The sequence below is a fragment of the Diabrotica undecimpunctata genome, chromosome 7, assembly GCF_040954645.1.
Source record: "Diabrotica undecimpunctata isolate CICGRU chromosome 7, icDiaUnde3, whole genome shotgun sequence".
Lineage (NCBI taxonomy): Eukaryota > Metazoa > Arthropoda > Insecta > Coleoptera > Chrysomelidae > Diabrotica > Diabrotica undecimpunctata.
Window position 1 is genome coordinate 63,667,900 of NC_092809.1, and position 22,592 is coordinate 63,690,491.

At 31.5% G+C, this 22,592-nt stretch overlaps 1 protein-coding gene across 8 annotated transcripts in view; it reads left to right on the plus strand.

The window, feature by feature from the left end:
- The window catches only part of Dh31 (diuretic hormone class 2), a 710,452-nt gene that overhangs the window by 476,569 nt on the left and 211,291 nt on the right, over window positions 1-22,592 (plus strand). The window lies entirely within an intron of this gene.

Genomic DNA, 22,592 nt, shown 5'->3' on the forward strand with positions numbered 1-22,592 from the left:
GACTGCAGGAAACATACAGCTTTTTGTTACAGAGGTCCATACTACTCATAACAACTGCCGTTTGCCTGGCCGGACGAGTATCAAAAACAGGGTACTTTTTTTTGCTTATTTCCCTGGCCTAATATATTTAGAACCCTCTTTGGATATCTTATGTATACATTTTAATTCAAATTTAAAATCTACGCATAGAAACAGTAATCTTTATTATTTAGTTATAATATTCTTTTTTTTATTTATTTATGCCTCAACCTCATAGGGTCATTGGCGTTGTACAATTTAAAGTTTTACAATTTATTTAGCACATTTATGGAATATAAGTATGATGTAAAATTTTTCATATCAGTTCCTTAATGTTGCCTGTAAGGTATTTTGTAATTTATATTGAAGTCTTTCCATGCAATACAAAGGACATTCCAGTAAAATATGGCGAACACTGAGCACAATATCACATACGTAGGTTTTAATTCACTCTATCCAGCAGTTTATGGGTGATGGCGGTGTGGCCTATTCTAAGACGAGATAGGATGGTTTGATGTATACGCTTATTTGGGGTTGATTTCCAAGGTAATATAGAATGTTTTACTTCACGTAGTTTGGATGTTGACTGATTCCACTTGGTCTGCCAATCATTGATTATTCTTCTTCTTCCTTTGCCCTATCCGTTTCGGACGTTGGCTATTAACAAGGCTATTTTGACTTTGTTTACGGCACCTCTGAACGGTTCGGTCGCTGTTAGTCCGAACCTTTGTCGCAGGTTATGCATCCATGAGTGTCGTCTTCTTCCCGGTCCCCTCCTACTGTCGATTCTTCCTTGGACTATTAACTGTAGCAGCCGGTACTTAGTATGCCTCATGACATGTCCGAAGTACTCAAGCTTCCGTTTCTTTACGGTGAAGATTCTTTCTTTATTTTTGCCTATTCTCTGCATTACTTCCACGTTAGTGATGTGGTCTGTCCAGGATATCCGAAGAATACGGCGATATATCCACAGCTCAAAGGATTCTAGTTTCTTCAGGGTGGCTTCCGTTGTGGTCCATGCCTCTGCTCCATAGAACAAGACCGGGAAGACATAACACTTGACCAGTCTTAATTTTAGTTCCAATGAGATTTTGCTTGTGAACCACTTTTTCATATTGTTGAACGCGTTTCGCGCTTTTTCAATTCGTGATATTATTTCTGTTGACTGGTCCCATTTTGTGTTGACTGTGGTTCCAAGGTATGTGTATGTCTCCACTTGTTCTATTTTTCGGTTGTTTAATGTCAATTTCATCGGAGGTTGTTGTGTTCTGCTGAGCGTGCATTTAGTTTTGGTTGTATTGAGTTCTAAACCATATTCTTGACTTGCTGTGTGTATGCTTTGCATGAGTCTTTGAAGCTCGTTGCAGTCATTTGCGATAATAACTGTGTCGTCAGCATATCTAATATTATTGATTACCTCTCCGTTTACTTTGATACCCTCCGAAACTTCTCCCAGTGCTTGTTTGAAGATTTGTTCAGAGTATATATTAAACAGGAGCGGCGAGAGGACACATCCCTGTCGTACACTCTTTTTAATATATATCTTCCCACTGTGTAAGTTGCCCATCTTTATCTCAGCACTTTGGTTCCAATAGAGACTGGTTATTATGCGTAGATCCTTGCCATCAATATGCATCTTCCTGAGCATTTCCATGAGTTTATCATGTTTGACCTTGTCAAACGCCTTGGAGAAGTCGATGAAGCACAAGTGGACGTCCTTGTGCATGTCTCTGCATCTTTGAATTAAAACTTGCAGACTGAAGATCGCCTCTCTTGTGCCCAATGCGCTTCGGAATCCGAACTGTGACTCCGATATATTTGCTTCGCATTTGTTATATATTCTATTGTGTATGATTTTGGTAAAAACTTTGGTAATGTGATTTATCAAGCTTATTAAGCGGTGTTGATCACAGTGTTTTGCGCTTGGTGTTTAAGGTATGGCTACAAAGGTCGATCGAAGCCATTCCTCCGGAATCTTCCCTTTGTCGTAAAAGGTGTTAAAAAGGCCTGTCAGAAAATCGAGGAAGTGGTCATCCGTTTCGCATAGGAGTTTTATGATCTCGCTCTGTATGTTGTCGGGACCTGGTGTTTTGTCGTTTTTTAGCGATGAAATGGTTTTTTCCACTTCAGACCTTAGTATTTCGGGTCCAGTCATGTCATCATCTTGGTCCACTGTCGCTCTGCATTTATCGTTAAAAAGTCGTTCTACGTAATCTTTCCATGTGTCAATGAGCTTCAAGTCGTCTGATATAAGGTTACCGTCTGCGTCTATTAGTGTCGGGTGGGGATTATTGGTTTTCTTTTTAGTTGTTAATTCTTTGATCTTTTTGTGCATGTTGTGGTAGTCATATCTTCTGTCGCACTCTTCAATTTCATCGCATTTCTCCTTCAGCCAGCGTTCCTTCGCTTCCTTTATCTTTGTTTTTATATTGTGACTTGTTTCTTGATACTTCACTTGATTTTTGCATTTGTGTTGTCTTCTTTCTTCCATCATATCAAGGATTTCATCCGTCATCCATTCTTTCTTCTTTACGCGCTCCTGTAACAAAAGTGTCTTGTTTGTCATTTCAACAGCTCTTTTTATTTCATCCCATTTAGCAACTGCGTCTTGTGCGGGTTCACTCAAGTTTCCAATGTTTCTTCTTAAGGATTCCTGCACTTGTTGTTTAATGTTGGGATCCTTTAATTTCCTAATGTTTATCTTGGTTTTGTTAGGCTTCCCTTCTATACGTTTTAGTTTGATTCCTAGTTTACCCACCACTGGGTTGTGATCCGATTGAGCGTCAGCCCCGGGATAGGTTTTCACTGATGTGATTGAGTTTCTGAATCTTTCTGGTATGGCAATGAAGTCGATCTGGTTTCTTACATTTGTTTCTTTCGAGTCTGCTGGCGACTTCCAGGTGTAAAGTCTGCGAGGGGGCAGTTTAAAAAAAGTAATAGTTATTAATAGTTTTTGTTCCTGACAGTTCCTGACATTGATTATTAAGTTCTTGAATATAGGTTTTATATCTAGATGTGGAATGCTTCTGATTTTTACAGCTTGCGGACTCGAGATTGCTGGTTTTGCCAAGGAATCTACTTCTTCATTACCAGCAATTCCGATATGGGAAGGAATCCATACAAAGTTGATATTTATGTTCATAGTTTGCAGTTGGCTTAATGCTGATTTAATAAGTAGTAGACTTGGATGGCTAGGATATAAGTTATGTAGGACAATTACAGAACTTAGGGAATCCATAATAATGACAGGGTTTTTGATATTATTTTCTACCACAAAATTTATTGCATTGAGAATGGCGGTTAACTCGGCTGAGTCAATGGATGTTAATTTAGAGAGTTTCATTAATATTTTTGTTTTATTAGACATAAATGCTGCTTCCACTCCATCTATAGTTTTAGAGGCATCGGTATATATAAGATTATGCTTACTGTATGTCATGAGTTCTTGGAGGACATATTGATATAATGCTTTGGGATGGTTATCTGCTTTTTTATATATGGAGAGTTTGGTATTGATAGATGGGATGGGATCAGTCCAAGTGGGAACAGTGTTAATATCTAGTATACAATAGGTATCTGGAAATTTGAATTCAAGTTCATCGAAGTATCTATTTACCCTTTCATAAAAAGAAAGTTCAAGCCTAGCATGTGTTTTAAACATATTCCTAAAAGGGTCTGAATTTACATAGTGGTTAACAGGATTAATAGGATTTGCCTGTGTTGATGCCGCATATGTTAGTAAAAGTTGTTTTCTTCGGAATTCCAGGGGGACTTCTCCATCTTCACAGTGTAAACTTTCAGTAGGGCTAGTATAAAAAGCACCTAGTATGGCTTGCAAAGCACTATTTTGTATTCGATCGAGATGTTTTATGATATATGGTTTTGCTGAATCATAAATAATACAAGCGTAATCGAGTTTGGACCTGATCAATGACTTGTACATAAGGGTCAGTGTTTTACTATCTGCTCCCAACGTGTTGTATGCAACAGTTTTTATAATGTTAAGTGCAGATTGACTAGTACTTTTTAGATCATGAATGTGGTGGTTCCAGGATAATCTGTTGTCAAATGTCATGCCTAGACATTTAATTTTCTCAACATATTTTATTTGTTTATTAAATAGTTTAATTTCTGCAGTGATATAACTTCTTTTTTTTTTAAAATAACATAACGTTTGTTTTTTTTTTTGTTGATAATTGAAGACCTGTGAAATTTGTCCATAATTCGAGATTCCATAGCACTTTCTGTAGATGTGTCTGAAGGGTTTTATCATTTATCCCCTTAACAAAAATGATTAAGTCATCTGCAAAGAGTCTAGCTTTTACTGGTAAGTCACAAGTGGAGATAATATTATTTATTGCAATAAGAAATAGGGAGACGCTTAAATAAGATCCTTGGGGAATTCCGTTTTTTTGAATTTTTGTATTAGATAAAGTACCATTAACCGAAATTTTTCATGAATTGTGCTATTTTTGATGAATTATGAATCCGCTTTGTTCCGGGGCAAGTAATTTATTTTCTAAAAACCACATTAATCTGTTGGATATGATTTTCTCGAGAACTTTACACATTACACAAGTTAGAGAAATAGGTCTATATGAATTTGAGACAGAGATTTTGGTTGATTTTGTTTATAAATAAGGATGACGATAGATGAACTACACATTTTTGGAAACTTGCTATGTCTCCATATATTATTATAGATATTCAGCAAGTGTTTCTTCGCAGATGAAGGAAGTTTTTGAAGAAATATTTCAAGGATGTTATCACGACCAGGAGAATAGTTTTTCGTATTATTGAGTGAGTGTTCTAATTCATCCATGGTTATGGGATAATTTAAAGGAGAAAGGTCATCAGGCGATATATCAATACCTTTGGATTCCTCTCTTTCTATTTTGATCAAAAAATCTGAAGGAAGAACATCATCGCTTAAGAATCTTTCAAAACTATTAGCTAGAATATTGGCTATGCCTAGAGGGAAAGTCTATATTTTTTGTTTTTCTTCTAAGAAGTTAATGTGGTTTGGGGTATTTTCCCGGATATCTTTCGTACCATTTGCCACACTTTAGTAATTGGTGTAGAAGAATTTAATTCTGAAACAAACTTTTTCCATGATTCACGTTTACTTCTTTTAATGATGAATCTAGCTCGTGCTTTTAGTCGTTTGAATTCTAATTTATTTTCAAGTGTATTATATTTCCTGAATTGATTTAATGCTATTTTTGAAAGTTTAATAGCTTCTTGACATTCAGAATTCCACCAAGGGACTGACGAATTTAATTGTTTCGAATTCATTTTAGCAACGGCTTTTTCGGCGTCATTTAATAATACATTGGAAAACTCTTGAATTTGACTATCAATATTATTATTTCATTGTAAAATTTCGTGTAATGCATTCATTTCATTTAAAACTAGATTATAATACTCTTACCAATTTGCATTTTTGAGATTCCACTTTTCAACATTACAAGAGTATTGTATACTGTCAGGATTCGTTATTACAATCGGAAAGTGGTCACTATCATTTAAATCAGAAAGTACATCCCAAGATAAGGTAAATGATAATGCTGGATCACATATTGAAAGGTCTATGGCAGAGGATTTACCAGTAGAAATGTCAAAATGAGTATTTCTTCCATCGTTTAGTAGGTTTAACTGAAAATTGTCCAACATTATTTCGATTCTACGACCTAATGGAGTAATTTTATTTAATCCCCATATGTAATTATGTACATTAAAATCACCAACTATTAGACGAGGTGAAGGTATTTGTTTAATCAAATCTGAGATTTCATTATTCCTTGGGTTTTCTGTAGGTGGAATGTATATATTACATAATATGTTCATTTTTAAAGGCCCTTTGATAGTAATTGCGACTGCTTCAAGTTGTGTATTGATTTGAAGAATTCCTACATCGATGGATGAATGAGTGTAAATTGCTACGCCACCATTAGCATGGTCTAGATTTTCTGTATTTTTATATGTGCATGTGAAGTGTTTTAAATTATGAACTTTATTATTTTTAAAATGTAAACTAAGTATGTCCTGTAAACTAAGTATGGATGGAGTAAGTTTTTTAATCATTTGTTTTAATATCTCAAGGCAAGTGTAATCCCCTCGTAAGTTTCACTGGATAATTGAGAAAGCCATTATAATATATCTTTTACAATTTCATTATCAGATTAGGTGTTAGTTTCTGATTGTATGGATTTAAGTATTTTGCTTCGAAGTCTAGTGCATCTATTTTTTGATTTCCTATTTGATACATTTTCATGTAGTTGATTTAATAGTTTCAATAGGTTTTCTAGATCATTTGTATAAGTGTTTATTAAGCTTACTGGGTCAGGGGTACCATGAGCATTTTCCAGTATATCTACTAATGTTTCATTAGATATTGAATTGTTTACTGAAGTATGTTCATATATTCGTCTAGCTGAATTTTTTATATCGTCAGTTACTTTAATGGTTCCTATGTCTGAAATTGAAGACTTTGGCTTTTTTAATTTAGGGTCTGGAAAGGGGTTATTTTCTGGAGTATCATTTGGTGGAGGGGTTTTAATTTCAGAGCGATTTTGTTTGTTTGAGGGAGGATCGTTGGACATTTGTTGAAAATCATTGCTTTCTGTAACATGAGTAGATAGTAAAAAATGGATATGCGGTTTAGTCGATAGTATAGGAGCCGAGGAAGATATGTTTTGCGTTAGGGGAATGTATTCATAGTCTACTGGATCAGTTGAAGTAGTTGAAGCAGCATTTTGTGTTTAAGATGTTTGAGTTTCCTTAGTAGTTGGGCAATTTTCAGCCGAATGTCCCGATTGTCTACAATTAGTACATAGATCCTTTTCCATTACAAGAAATATACGATATGATGTCATTTCTTAATTCGCAATTATTGAGTCGGGTATTGATAAGACTGGAGGAGAAATAAACTTCTCCTCCTTGTGAAACTGAAAATGTATATGTAATTAGGATTTGATGTACCAATTTTTAAAAAATTTATTGGAGTTACCAAAGTTAATCCCAAATTAGAAAGTGCATTTTTAATAATTGAATGTGGGATTGAACTACAAACATTTGATATCAATAATCTTTCATTTGGTGAATTAATTTACGAGCCTGAATTTTTTGGTGGTTTACAGTAATTATCCCTTTGTTAATTAGAAAATAATATTTTTTGAATGAATTAAATCACCAACTGCAAATAGATAGTCTTTCAACTTTGTATTTTCTAGCGCAGGAAAAATAATTGCTTGTGTTTTGGATGAAAATTTAAGTACATTTTGATTTGTGACAGTTGCAGAAGATTGTTTTATATTTTTATTTGATGAACGTTGCTCCAGTTCTTGTTCAGGGGCCCCAACAGGCGGAAAATTATCCATTTTTGATTAGTATCATAGATAACTCTGAGTCCTGTCTCCTCGATATTAGAACTGATAAATGGTAGCAGTAAAAATTGTTGCTTTATAACCAAAAATTTATTCTTGTTTACGTGGATTTAACTTAAATGTTAATTATTTAGATTAAATAAATATTTGTACTCACAGATTTTATACTTGTGGTGAGAAAATCACTTAGATTCACTTTGTAAGTAAAAACGTTCAGAACTCAAGAAATAATGGTTTAAATATTTAAATTTTGAAGGGAAACTTTAAAGTGAGTCTCAATACTTTGACAGTTTGTTGGCTTTTTTTCTATAATACTCTTTGATTCAAAATGTTTACACACATTTTCGTAACAACTGAAGCTATTTTCTTGGGGCATCTTAACGGAATTTACTATTTTTATTGGGAATAACCCACAATTTTATTTTAACAAATTTTGTTTTTTTACTTGGTAAAAGAAATCTTCTTATAATTTAATTTAATCTGACTCATTAATATTGACAATAATTCAGACATATATTAAGTATACATTTTACAGTAGATCACTAAAATGATATTACCAATATTTTTGAGTTGAGTTTTTTTTCTACAATTAGAGCCACTTCTTTCTCTTTTTATTATCTGTTTCTTTCAGAACTATACTTGAATCTTTCCATTGAGCTCATGTTTATTTTCTAATGCGTGTTTACATATTTGAGATCTATCAAATTCCCTGTTTTGGATTGATTGATGTTTATTTGTTCTAAAATTGAATGGTCTTGATGTTTTACCTAAATAAAAATTAACATTCGCAAGATATTCTATAAACTCAATTCTTTGTTCTTTTTTGTTCATTGTTAGGATTAGTTTTAGAAATGATTACCTTGTTAATTAATATTTAAATGGGAATAAGCCACAATTAAAGGTTAAAATACATTTATTGACGTTTCAATTTCCACTTCGGAAATCGTTCTCAAAATACAAACAATGTTTGTATTTTGAGAACGATTTCCGAAGTGGAAATTGAAACGTCAATAAATGTATGTTAACCTTTAATTGTGGCTTATTCCCATTTAAATATTAATTAATTTAAAATGCCACAAGAAAATAGCTTCAGAACAAGATTACCTTGTTATTTTAAATGTTGTATTTACTTCCGATCGTTTTAAGTTGTTGCGATAATCCTTTTATGTATTATAATCAATAATAAAAGAGGATCATTATCAAAGATAAATCATTTATATTTTAAAATAATAGTATACAAGCCCTTGGGAGATTTTTAACCCTTCAGTAGTCGCTAGGAATTTTTGAAAATTAGTAGTCGCGCGCGCGGTCGAAACCACCGTTTGGTCTTTTCCTTCTTAGTTTGTGTTAATAAAAGTATTTGGAACCAGGTTAAGTAAAACACGATTTTATTTATGTTTAATAAGTAGAGTAACATATTACAAAATAATATACAAACTAAACAAATGTTAAAAACACTGGACAGAACATTAAAAAAACTATTTTCTACTCCGATAAAAAAAAGAAACTTTTAGTTAATCCGAATAAGTTTGGTTTGGCCCTCTTCGCATACTGCACGTGCATGTTCTCTGCATAAAAACTTTTTACATTTACAGCAGGAAACAGTCGTTTTCCGGTTCTTTTTACGGTCTCAAAAGTAGCCTCTACCATGTACTCCTTCATTTGTTGGAGTGCCGTCTGTGTTAGGAATATTACATATGCCCTTAATACGTAACTTTCTAGATCTCTATTTAAATTGTCTACTGTTGCTCGGATCCGTAGATGTTCATCCATGAGAGAAAATGCTAAATGCTTCAAAAATTTTCTTCTAAGCATTTTATTATCCGCAAGGTTGTTACTTGCATGAATCACTAGCGAATTAATGCCTGCGATATTTAGTATGGTGCTAAAAGTTACCATAGACCAACGTCTTGTTTTTCGCGAAACATCATAAGAGGAGCATAGCTGATCAACGACGTCAACCCCGCCTTTTGTTTTGTTATAAAACGTCAGAATTTCTGGTTTATAATGTTCAAATGTTTCTCTATCTATAGCGTCGTCATCATGTAGACTTGAAACAAGCAATACAACTTTCTTCTTTTTGGGGATATACAACACTTAGGTACATGTATCGCTAAAGGCGAACATACTTGATTTTAGTGGACGAGATCCTTGAAGTAATGCAGGGGGCAGTTTCCTTTTGTTCTTTCTAATGGTCCCCACAACAGTCAATCCAAATTCTTTTTTTAAAACATCTATTGGAGGAATGTTAATGAACCAATTATCTAGAGTAATGTTGCGCCCAGAATTCTTTATTGGCGCACACATTCTTTTTATAACTTCTTTCGGGGAATTGTCTACAGTAAATAAGCCATCTGGTTAACGACCCACATAAACCTCCATATTTATGGTATAATACATTTCAGCATCACATAAACTAAAAATTTTGAGCCCATACTTTGAGGGTTTGCTTGGAATATATTGTATCCAGGGGCAATTTCATCGCATGTTAAATTTTGCGAAGAGTTATATCCCGATTTACACTTTTCTACGAATTTGTCAAAAAATACTCGGATGGCGGCCATCTTATCCAGTCTTCTACGTTCTTCACGATCGACCTTATCATCAAATCTAATGCATCTTAGAAGAACCGAAATCGGGATAAGGACATAACTAGTCTAAATATTTCGATACCTTCGCCATTAGTTTGCCAGATATCTTCTGTATTCAGGTGATGGGCTTTATATGTCCCTGCCAAATATAAAAGGCCTATAAGAGCGCGAATTTCAGATGGGTTTGTAAGCTTTGCATCCCTTTCCCTAGAGAAATTGCTTGCTATGCTTTCAATGTATTTATTAGTGGATTCTACAATTATTTAAATCATGTCCTCATCAATGAAATAACTCCATATTTCATAAATGTCTTTCAACTTTTTCGTAAATCTATTAGGCCCAGGTGATTGTTTTACTAAATTAGGCTTGCTCATACGTACCCTTTTGTTTTTTTTTGATGCTTTCTCCACACTGTACCATCTTTTCCCATAAAAACACTTTCTTCTTGTACATTATTCAGTAAAACTTCTCCTATTTCCTCTAAATCCTGTTCTTGTTCGCTTTCCGAATCTTTCGACCTCTCATCAATAACTTTCGGATTGACTTCATTCTCGTCATCGTCGTCGTCATATTCTATATCAAGCGGTTCTTCTATGAGGGCTTGAAATCTCCTTTGTTCCTTCTCATAGTCCATTCTAAAAATAAGGCCAAACAAATAATATATAAAAGTTTGCTGTAGCTTAAAATTTAAAAAAATTAATATTTGATTCTCAATAATAGAACAAAGAAAATGATGAAATATCGTAATAGTAATTTGCTGCAAAAGTAATTCAAATTTTGATGACTAATTACATAGTAAAAGAAAGAGAGGTATATTCAAAAGGTTACTAAACAATAAGACAAAAGTATAATATGTAGTATATTATTTAAAAAAAACTAACGTTTATACACACCTTAAGGTGATAAGAAATACAATAAAACGATTTATAAAAACTTTTTAACTGACTAGACGCGCGCGGAAATTATGACCTTTGCGCTGTAACTCCTAATCCACAAACCTCCCGCTACTCTGATTTAGTACTGAGGCTCCTTGTATCGAATGAGTAAGCTACTGAAGGTTGTGGTTGCCAAATGTAATTTTTTTCCGAAATATTAGCAATTTTTAATACGTGTGGTCTTTTTGACCATGTAGCGACTAGTTAAGGGTTAATGGGTCATTTGACTTAGCTTTAATGACATATAAAACAACACTACAATTTGTAATAACAACTTTAAAAACTATGCCGTCAATTCTTATCGGTACATGTGAGTCACAGGTAAGATAAACTTACCACTCAAGGAGGGAAGTTTTTTTGGCTAAACATTTTTGTGGGACATTTATAACTTAGGTATGTAATACAAAAATAATGAGATGCGACCTAATGCCCTACAAAATTATTGGCACCAGAAACACTGAAAATTTTTTGTTTTGGAAAAAATTTTTCTTCCGTTTTTGGTAATTTAATGCAGTACGGAATTCATACAAAAAGTTTCGAGTTGGTATAAAGATTAATTTTTTTGCAACGCCGTACATTTTCTCTCCGGTGCATTTCTTAATTTGAATTCCCATGCTTTGTGTACCGATAAGAATTGGCGTTATAGTTTCTAAAGTTATTATTACATATTATAGTTTTGATTTAGGCACCAAAAATTAAAGAAAAAAGTGCCTATGTAGGCAAGTATTTTTATTAAAAAAGACAGAAACCTTAACATGTATGAGAAATATATATGCAATATAGGCCAATATCTTTTTTTTTTAAATTATTTATTTAATATACAAAGTGAACACAAATATATTTACACAACATAACGTTAGTAATAAATTATTAACTAAGTAATTGTTAATTAATAATTAAAAATTGTCTTCTTCTTCTCATTTTTATGTAGACAGGACTCTGTTTTTCAATGTGACTCCAGTAAAATATATTAGTAGTATTATGTTTTTATTATTCTAATTTATTGTTTTTTATTTACTATTAAAGGTTCTACACTTTACAACATTTACACTTTACAACACTTACAAATTTATTAAATTCTTTATTACTAATTTATCTTACACTTAACAATTTATTATAATACGTGCGTTACATTTTAAGACGCGGCGCGATCTTCAAAAACTAACTGTTCCTCTAAATAAAATGTCCCATTTATATATATATATATATATATATATATATATATAAATATATATATATATATATATATATATATATATATATATATATATATATATATATATATATATATATATATATATATAAAATGCCGTTATCTAGAAGGATCTGGCGATAAATCGATGACCCCAGAATGTCGCTCAGACTGGTTTTATTCGACCTGCTCCTGGAAATTTTAAGTCGCGGGTGACTCATCACAATTCAAGTAAACAGGTCTTTCAACTGAGCGCCGAAATATCTAGAACAGAAAAGAATTAGTCATAATATATTTACAGTTTTATACGCCATAATATTTATTATCGTAACAGTAGATAACCCCCAGTAGTTATATTTATTACAGATATGCCTAGTTTTTTAATTTCTGGCAGAAGAATAGTAGTTACATCTCATATAGTTTTTGAACTTTTATTCGGAGGTAGATCATATTTTCACCAACTTGTTTGTAAATACGTTTACGTCAGGCTCTTGGTGAGTTTTTCATATCCATATCATACAATATCATTTATATTAGGCGAGGTTCATATCATTCATATTAGGCGAAGAATAAAGCAGTAAAAAGCCAAAAAAAACTACCAAATTTTTGCATTTATATGGATCTCAATGATCCTTGTTGTTTAATGAAATTAATTTAAAATATAAACTTTAACAATATGCAATAAATAAAACAATCAATGTAATATTAAGGAAGTAAGTCTAAAGTAAATGTTCAAAATATCTACCTATAACGTCGATGCAAGTTGGTAACCGATATTCAAATGATCGAGTCAGATTTCTCAACATTAGTAACAGAAGTTAATAGTCTAAAAGATTATCTTATTTTATTTTTGATTACATTTGGCGTTGTTTATAACCATGCGGAGAGGTAGTAATGGGAAACGTAAGAGCACCAAAACAAAACAGGGCACAAGGTCACATCGAAACTGGCTTCACTTTTCGAAGGTTTATTAACCCATCAAAGCCTTGTGTGACCACTTGGTTACGAAAACACGCCATCATTTAATGTTAATAAATTGTAGCTCAAGTTAACACTAGAAATCTATTCGCAGTTTAACTTTTCGTTACTAGATGTCAGTGTATTCCATTTGTTACAGTGTTACATTTCACAGTTGGAGCGAACGAATAGTATAGTTGTGTAAATTAATGCGTATTAACGAATGTGCAAATTATCGAACCGAGATTTGAGTAAGTAGTTTTATTAGTTTACTATTAAGACTTTCCGGCAATTTAAATAATTATTGATATAGTTAAGGAAGTAGGTTATAACATAAAAAATATTGCAGGCAACCTGGCTCATTAACAAAAAATTTACATGAGACTGAATCAGACTGTTACCAAATGGCCACACTAGGTTAATAAGAGATCTAATTATTTTTTTATTTACAGGAGAGGTTTGACTCTCCAGGAAGTCCTGGATATGGTTTATAACGATGAAAATGATGCAACTGGCATATATATATATATATATATATATATATATATATAGGTAATATATATATATATATATATATATATATATATATATATATATATGCCAGTTGCATATATATGTTGCGTATATATATATAAGTCCACCTGATGCAAATGTATGAAGATTCGGCTGACGAGGATAATGGTGGACTTGTGGATAACCTGTCCCGAAGACAATTATTAGCAGAAGCCGAGCTGGATTGTTTTGATGATGTGCCAGAAGAGACTAGTGTTTTTAATGAGATGAAAGACGAGCAAACACCACTTATTTCACCACTTCATACAGAACATAATACTAGTTTTTTGAAATCACTAAAGGGAACAAAGTATACTAAAAGAACTTGGATCGATGGAGATTTTGTAAAAACATCCGACTTTCCCAAAGCAGACTTCTCACAATTTAAAAATATGAGCCCTACAGATTTATTTGAGTTGTTTTTCGATATCGAAATGCTTGGCCATATTTTAGACGAAACTAGAAAATACGCTCTTTTTGTGAATTGTCCTGATCCGAAGATTACCTTGGACGAACTCAAATGTTTTTTGGGTATTTTGATTGTGTATGGATACAATTGTCTTCCTGGAAAAAGGTTTTATTGGGACAATGGAGCAGACGTTTCCAATAAAATGGTGAAGGATACAATGCGTCGCGACAGGTTTATCCAAATAATGCGTTTCATGCACTGTGCTGATAATACGCAAATGGATTTAAATCATAAAATGTGGAAATTAAGACCAGTAATTAAAAATTACAGAGTACTTTTCTCAAATATTATCAACCAACTGAAAATATGAATTATGATGAGTCGATGGTAAAATATTATGGCCGCCATAATTGTAAACAGTTCATTAGGGGAAAACCGATAAGATTCGGTTATAAAGTATGGTGTTTTAACTCCGAGACTAGTTACCTTGTGAATTTTGAGATCTATCAAGGGAAAAGTACCAATTCCAACGATCTTTTACTGGTTCTATGTCTGTGATCTAAGACTTTGGCTTTTTTAATTTTGGTTCCGGAAAGGGGTTATTACTTGGATATCATTTGGTGGAGATGTGATAATTTCAGAAAGATTTCGTTCGTTTGAGGGAGAATCGTGTAATATTTGTTGGGAGTCAGTGCTTTTTGTAACATGAGTAGATAATAAAATATAAATATCCGGTTTAGGCGATTGTGTAGGAGCAAAGGAAGATATTATTTGCGTTAGAGAGACGTGTTAATTGTTTATTGGATTAGTTGAAGTAGTTAAAGCAGCATTTCGCGTTTGAAATGTTTGTGTTTCCGAAGTAGTTTGTCCTTTGTATGATGTCATTTTATAATTTAAAATTGCTAAGTTAGGTATTAATAAAGCTCTAAGAAAAATAAAAAAATGTCTTCTGAAACTAAAAATAATATTTGAATTGGTGACATTAATTTACGAGCCTAAGTTTTTTAGTTGTTAACAATATTATTATTCCTTTTTAATTTGTAAAAATTGTTAACTGAAGTTTCTCTTGTGAGTTAAATACAAATTCGACAATTTAGCATTCTAGCGGAGAAGATAATATTTTTAAAATGAATTAAATCACCAACTGCAAACACATATACTTCCAATTTTGTATTTTCTAGCGCAGAAAAAACTATTGCTTGCGAATTGGATTGAAATGTAGGTACATTTTGATTTGTAAGAGTTGTAAAAGATTGTTTCATATTAAAATTTATTGAATGTTGCTCCAGTTCTTTAGGGGCTTCAAGCGGTGGAAAATTATCCATTTTAAATTATTATCATAGATGAAATTTTAAAAACTTGAGACCAGAACCATTCCAGAACTGATAAGCGGTAACAGTAAAAAGTTGTTGCTTTATAACCAGAAATTCATTTATTGTTTACGTGGATTTAACTTAAATGTTGATTATTTGGATTAAATAAATATTGTTACTCACTTATATACTTGCAGTGAGAAAAATCTCTTAGATTTACTTTATAAGTAAAACTGTAATTATTTTGTTCGGTTTTTTGTTTCGGTTTCATCTTAAAGCTGGTTTTATGTGGAACTTATTTTAAAATCTACCACTCGATCACTAGTCCGATATAAAGTTAAAAAGTAGTATTTGAATCAATAAAAAATAGTGTTAGAATATTTTAAATCTCGCCATCTTTTTCTCATTTTTTAAAATTAAAATAAGAATTGAAAAAATTAAGCCTAATTATATCGTTATACTCGAAAATTTTCAATTACTTAACACACGAATGAAAACCCGAAGCAAAAATTAATGGGATATCGTATTCGTTATTGTAGTTCTCCATCCACTTCATTCAGAATATTTGAGAGGGTCAAAGATTCGCAGCATTAAATACAGTCCACGGAAAGGGTTTTCAGACTTCAGTTAACACTGATTGATAAAAGATTATTAAGCATTGTTACGTCGAAGCAAATTTTTCAGAAGGACGAATCTTAATACGAGCTTGGGTGTTCCTAAAGGTTCATAGGTGATTGATTTAGAAGTTCATCATTGGAAACGTTCAGCTTTTGGTAGTGGCAATATATTGGTTTTAAATATGAGACGATAAAAAATATTAAAAAGTAAATGTTATTTTCGGTAAAGTGAGTTTAAAAGAAAATCATCCCACACAATTTATATCGTCCCAATATAAATTACAAATTATAAGCCGCTCATATATTATGTTATACTTTTTACTATTTTATTATTATCTCTTATTACCTTTATATCTAATTATATCAGATTTCTAATTATTTCTTTCTGAGAGATTTTAATGTGCTTTCATTTTGGAAGTAACTCTTCTTTTCGTATAGTTGATAATAAGCATTAAATTTGTTAGATTTTGTTTGAGTCATTTAAAAAGTTAAAAAATGTTGAACTTAGTATTCAAATTTTAGTAAATTTATTTTATATGCATAAAGTATCTTAAAAAATTTTTCCTACAATCAACTTTCCTTAAAACGGTTACGTTTATCAGAATTGATCATAAAAAGAAATGAAAAATCTGTAATATATCATCGTTAGGATAATCTCCTTGCCATCTTGAATTTTAAGCTACAACGTATAGGAACTTTATTCTGAAACAATTTTTTTAAAGTTTATCAAAAAATTGTATCATAAAACATTTCTTAAAAAATTGTTTTCTATTTTTTTGCACAAGAAGTAAAATTTTAATTGGTTTATTTTTGCCTATTTACCTTAGCCTATTTGATTTGCTTGTTTGAAATAATAATAAACAAATCGTAATATAAAATCACTATATACCTAATCGTAGTAGACTCAGAATGCTAATGTCCTTAGTATCAAAGTCAAACCCTATAGACAGTTCCTACCGGCAGAAGTACAGATTATGATCTGCTTTTTCTTACTTTTATATTAACTTTTTATTTATTTAATTACTTTAATTAATTATTTAAATAATTATCCAAGTGTCGCAAATCATACATAAAAAAATAATCTCAAGGTGCCATTTTATAATACAAAAGAAATCAGCTTAAGTTATTCTTATCTTTTCTCGTGGCTTCCAATATTTCTTACTTGTTCGTTATCGGGATAAATTAGGAAAAGAAAATAAATAGAAATACCATAAATAAACAAATGCAAATATCTTTTATTATCAAAAGAAATAATATGAAACTTTATCAAATCAATTCCATGGGCTTAACTGTCCCAATGAAAATTGTAGCACATAAAATAATGTTAATTTACCAAATATTTATCGGTTTGTTTTTTATAACATTGACAGAACAACATAAATAAGAAATTTGGATATTCGTAAAATAATTACACTTCCTATGAAAATATTGAAATATGACAATATTGAAATATTGGAATTTTTGTTTATATGTTTTTGTACAAAAAAAATAAAATTCTGAATATTTTAAAAGGAAACTTTTTAAATTTGTTAAGCAATATTAATAATTATCCTTTGACGTTAAAAAAACTATATGATATTTGCAACGTGAATCAGCATACTTTAATTAATTTTTCTTACAAAAAAAAACTTTTATAAAATTTATGGTATTTTAAAATAGCGATAATTTTTTATCTTCTAATGGTATTAAGGTATGTTCTAACTGCCTTCTCTCTAGAATGTAGTGGTATACTATCTTGCATAAACCAGATATTTTGGGTTTGCAGCATTTTACAATAGAGAAAAGTAATACAACGCCATTGTAGAAACTTAAGAAGCGATAGAAAAGGGAAATTGTACACATGATGACGGCCAGCGTCTGAATACGGACACGGCACCTAAAGACGAAGATGAAGAATATTTTCTCCAATAAGACATTTAGCATTTTGTGATGTTACATTATCATCTTTGAGTTGTTTTAATAAGAATAAACTATAAATTATGCCTATCTACATGTATTCAGTGCTTTACCGCACAAATATCAAACTAAGAATTATTATAAAGCCGACTTACAAAATGCAATTATCTCGAAAACGGTTAAATTCTCAGGTTACTAACAAGTATACTTTTTCTTTGTAAAAATAATGTATCTTTAATATTTTTTAACACAAATAGAGCAAAAAAGTTAAGCGCAAGTTTATGCCACAAATGTGGCATATGTGGCGCCCACTATTAGTTACATTAAAGTATGTATAAAATTATTATTTATCCTACTCAAAAGCATCCAACTGTAAATTTTTTTTCAAAAATATTTAAAAACGTAAAAGTTATAGCAAAAATTAAAATTTTAAATTTCCAATTTAACACCCTGTATCTTTCTTAATATCAACATTTTACTAAAGCAAGTTGGATTAAATCGTAATATTTTAAAGTGCAGAATCTACGGTTTCTGTTTGTACAATTACTTAAGGACCACTCTGTATGTTGCTCGAATTATTGCATTGCTATAAGACGGAAGAAATCAAGTTTATGTATCCGACACTTTAGGTATTCCGAGACCTACAGTACGGAGAGCTTTCCATCGCCTTATAGACGCTAGAATTTTTAAGAAATCAACATTTCACTGCAATTTCTGAAAAAAAAAACATCTGGAGGAGGTTTGATATGTGAATGTAAGTGAGAGAACGGTTAAAAGACGCCTCAATAAAAGAGGACTAATGGCAACAAGTGGCTAATGGCTTTTGTTCCTGAATTACAACACAGACACTGTAGAAATCGATTAATTTTTGCTGGACAACACCAACACTGGAATATACAGGATTGGACTTAAATTCTCTTTACTGATGCATCGCGGTTCTGTTTGAAGTCTGGTGATGGCCAAGAAGAGGGTTTGGAGACAGAGAAATATAAGATATGTCCAAGCTTGTAAATCCCAGAGAAGAAAATTTGGCGATGGTAGTGTCAGAATCTTATTGGAACTGAACTTATTTTCATCAATATCCCCCTTAATGCTCACCGGTATATACAGGATGTTTTGGCAAGAGCAGTAGTTTCATTTGGTCTATTTATTGGGGACAATTTTGTCTTTATACATGACAGTGCACGCCCGCATACTGCAAGAATCGTGAAAAATTACTTTAGAGAAGTAGGAATTAATACATCTTGGGGATGATCATCGTAGGGTTTGAAGTCAACCAGGCCAGCCAGAAAGTCTTGCAGAATTTAACATGCTTCGCGAAGAATTCATTCGTAGCTTTTATTGTTTGTAATTCGTTTCGATATTATACTATTTTATTTTGTAGCTTTCTTATTATAAGGAATCAAGTAGTCATGACCATTTTTTAGTTTTTAAAATGAAAGATGTTAAGTGTACAATATAAAACAGTGCATATAACTTCCAGTAAATTTTTATTTTCGGAGATTTATAGGTTGGCCTTTTTTTTGGCGGTCAGTGTACATAGTAAGAAAAGTGTCAAATTTTCCTAAATTTATTATTCAATAAACCTTAAAGCACACTACGCATGGAAAATTATTCATACATTTCCTGGACTAATAACAAATACAATTTCGTATTCATGTAACAAAGAAATGACTTCATGTAAATATAGTTAATAAAGTTCACCATTTGTCCCCCAAGGACAACTTGCTCTTTTCTATGTTTCTTCTTATTCCCTCGCAGAAAAATAATTGTATTGTCGTAGTTTTCCTTAAGCTAAAAGTTAACATTCTGTTCACACAATCTGGCTTATATATTTTCCAACTAAATTGGATCTTTTTTTCTCTGGTCATACAATAATTTAATTAACGCCCGGTCATAAACATTTAGTTTATTTAGGATATTGTGTGTTGAGGATTTCGTAAATTTATTACTTAAGCTCTTAACCATAGTGTCTACGCTTATTAAAATATTCTCTTTAAGTACTTGCAAAAAGTGAAGAATAGTAGATAAATAGTTATTTATTGTACAAGACGATAAAATTGTACTTTATCTTCGAAAGCGTTTTTTAGCGTTGAGACGCTAATTATGCTCGAGAAGATAATGCGATTTTATCGTCGTGTGCAATACAACATAGCAGATTTTTTTCTATAGCAAGACTTCAAGTTCAGGTGAAAAATAGAATTTTAAAGAAAATTGTAATTTTTAGCACAAAAATCGCAATTGTGCTGCTCCGTTGCTAGGGTTATGAATTACTCTGTCAACAAATGTCAAACAAATGTTACGTTTTGGTTTTTGCGGAGAATATTGTTGCATTTTGTGTACAAAGTGAATAAATACGAAATGGACGGAAAAGAATTAATCCAGTACCTCGAATCAAATGTTTAAGCAAATGAGTACAAGTTGTAATGCTCCAAAAATAGATATTTCTAATAATGTTAATTGTAAAATTTCAGTTGTTTTTAATACTTAATGTGTTTGAATTTGTAAATTTTATTGAATAAAAAAAAGTTAAAACATTTTATCTACTCTTGCTGTTAAAGTGTCACTTTATCTACCCTTGCGGTTAAAGTGATACTTTATCTACTCAAAACAAGCAACACTTTAACATTAGCTATGTAAAAAAATAATGTTTATATTTCTTTTAGAAATTTATAAACTTACGTTAATTTAATAATGAATAAACAAATTAGAACGGACACAGAATTCGTCAAGTTGCTGAATCCTTAGATATGATTTTTCTGTAAACAAAATTTGGCCACCCAAAAAAAATGTCAAATTGAAGACATACAACCGAAAACAGTGAAAATCAAATCTACGAGTATTATGTGCCAACATAAACAGTACTATAATTGAGAATCAAATTTGTAGGCAGTAAATTCTCCGAACTGTGAATGCGATAAACCAACAACATCGTTGCCAGTTTGTAATGATAGATATTCTAGCAATTTATCATTTAATCATTGACATGCAACAAAATTATCATATTAATGATCGTTTTGTATTTGTTAAGGTATATAATAAAATGTATTTAGTAACATCAATATTTATGTATAATGTTATATTTATATACAATACTTATAATAGAAAACATCTAAAGTACGATAAAGTATTCTTTGTAAAAGTCATACATGACAACATCGCATTCTAGGACCGGTAGAAAGGAATAGTAGATCAACGTTGTCATAATATAGAGAGAGATAAATTGCTCATTGACTTCCTAGCTTAGCATTCAGTAGCGTATCGTTCACACTGTTGCAGTGACTTTTAAAAATTAATCTTAATATAATATGATATGAGACTTATATTTAACTTTGAAGTGTATACTTCTTATTACAAAAAACACTTACTTTCAAATTCCATAATTTTGTACAAGAAATAAGAGACAAAGAAACTTTCTATGACATTTAATGACAAACAATAATTTTTTTAATGACATTTTTTGTTTCTTACAAAAATTAATTATCAAAAAGGCAAGTAGAGAGATTTACCCTGCTGTTATTTCAATGAAAGGTTTCTTTTCATTGGAATTACTTATATTTTAAATATACTAATTTACATAATTATGAAAATCCAATTCTGAACTTGCCGATTACATGAAGTGAACTTTTACTTTTAGTGAACATATAAACACTCACACATAATATATTATAATTAAATAAAATAAATCGAATCGAATATACCTAATATATATATATATATATATATATATATATATATATATATATATATATATATATATATATATATATATATATATATGTTTGTTTTGAGGTTTCCGCGGGAGCTATATGTGCTGTCACTATTTTTCCGGGTTTGACTCCGCGTTGTAAAATGCTGGTTTTCTTGAAAACCATTGTTTTGGCGACGTTTCGGCAAGGTCTCACTTGCCATTCTCAAGCCTGGTGGAACTACTTCTCGTCGTTACTCGATTAGTACAGTACTAATCGAGTAACGACGAGAAGTAGTTCCACCAGGCTTGAGAATGGCAAGTGAGACCTTGCCGAAACGTCGCCAAAACAATGGTTTTCAAGAAAACCAGCATTTTACAACGCGGAGTCAAACCCGGAAAAATAGTGACAGCATATATATATATATATATATATATATATATATATATATATATATATATATATATATATATATAAGAGTATTCATTTTTTTTAAGAGCAAAGTATATTGGTACAAAACGTATTTTAGTTTGAAAACTAGGTTAACAAAACAAACTTATTTACATACGAAAGCATGACGCATTGTCCATAACAACGACAAAATTTGCTTCAAGGCTTGGTAGAATAATTGAAAACCAACCTTCGAATCTTTGAGCGTCCATTTCCTCATGATAATCGTTGGTTTTCTTGGATTCGAATAGTAACAAGCCGTTGTCCAAAAAAACCCGAATCGCTGCCTATATGTGTTATTATGAGCCTCCGTCCTTTACCCACTGGTGTTTTTAATCCTAATGAAAGCTCTTCAATGAAGGCTTGTCAACGACTTTTAATTTCCAAATCTTGCCACACCTTTGAGACAGTATGACCTTGATTTAGCCAAGTTTCATCTAAATAGTATACTTCTCGCCCTTCACGACGATACTCTCGGATTTTTTGTAAGTAATTTCTACGCCACAAAACAATTTCATCTTTTTCTAAAAGAACACTATTCCTGCTTCTTTTTATATATTTAATGTTCAGTTATTCTAATGTTTGCAA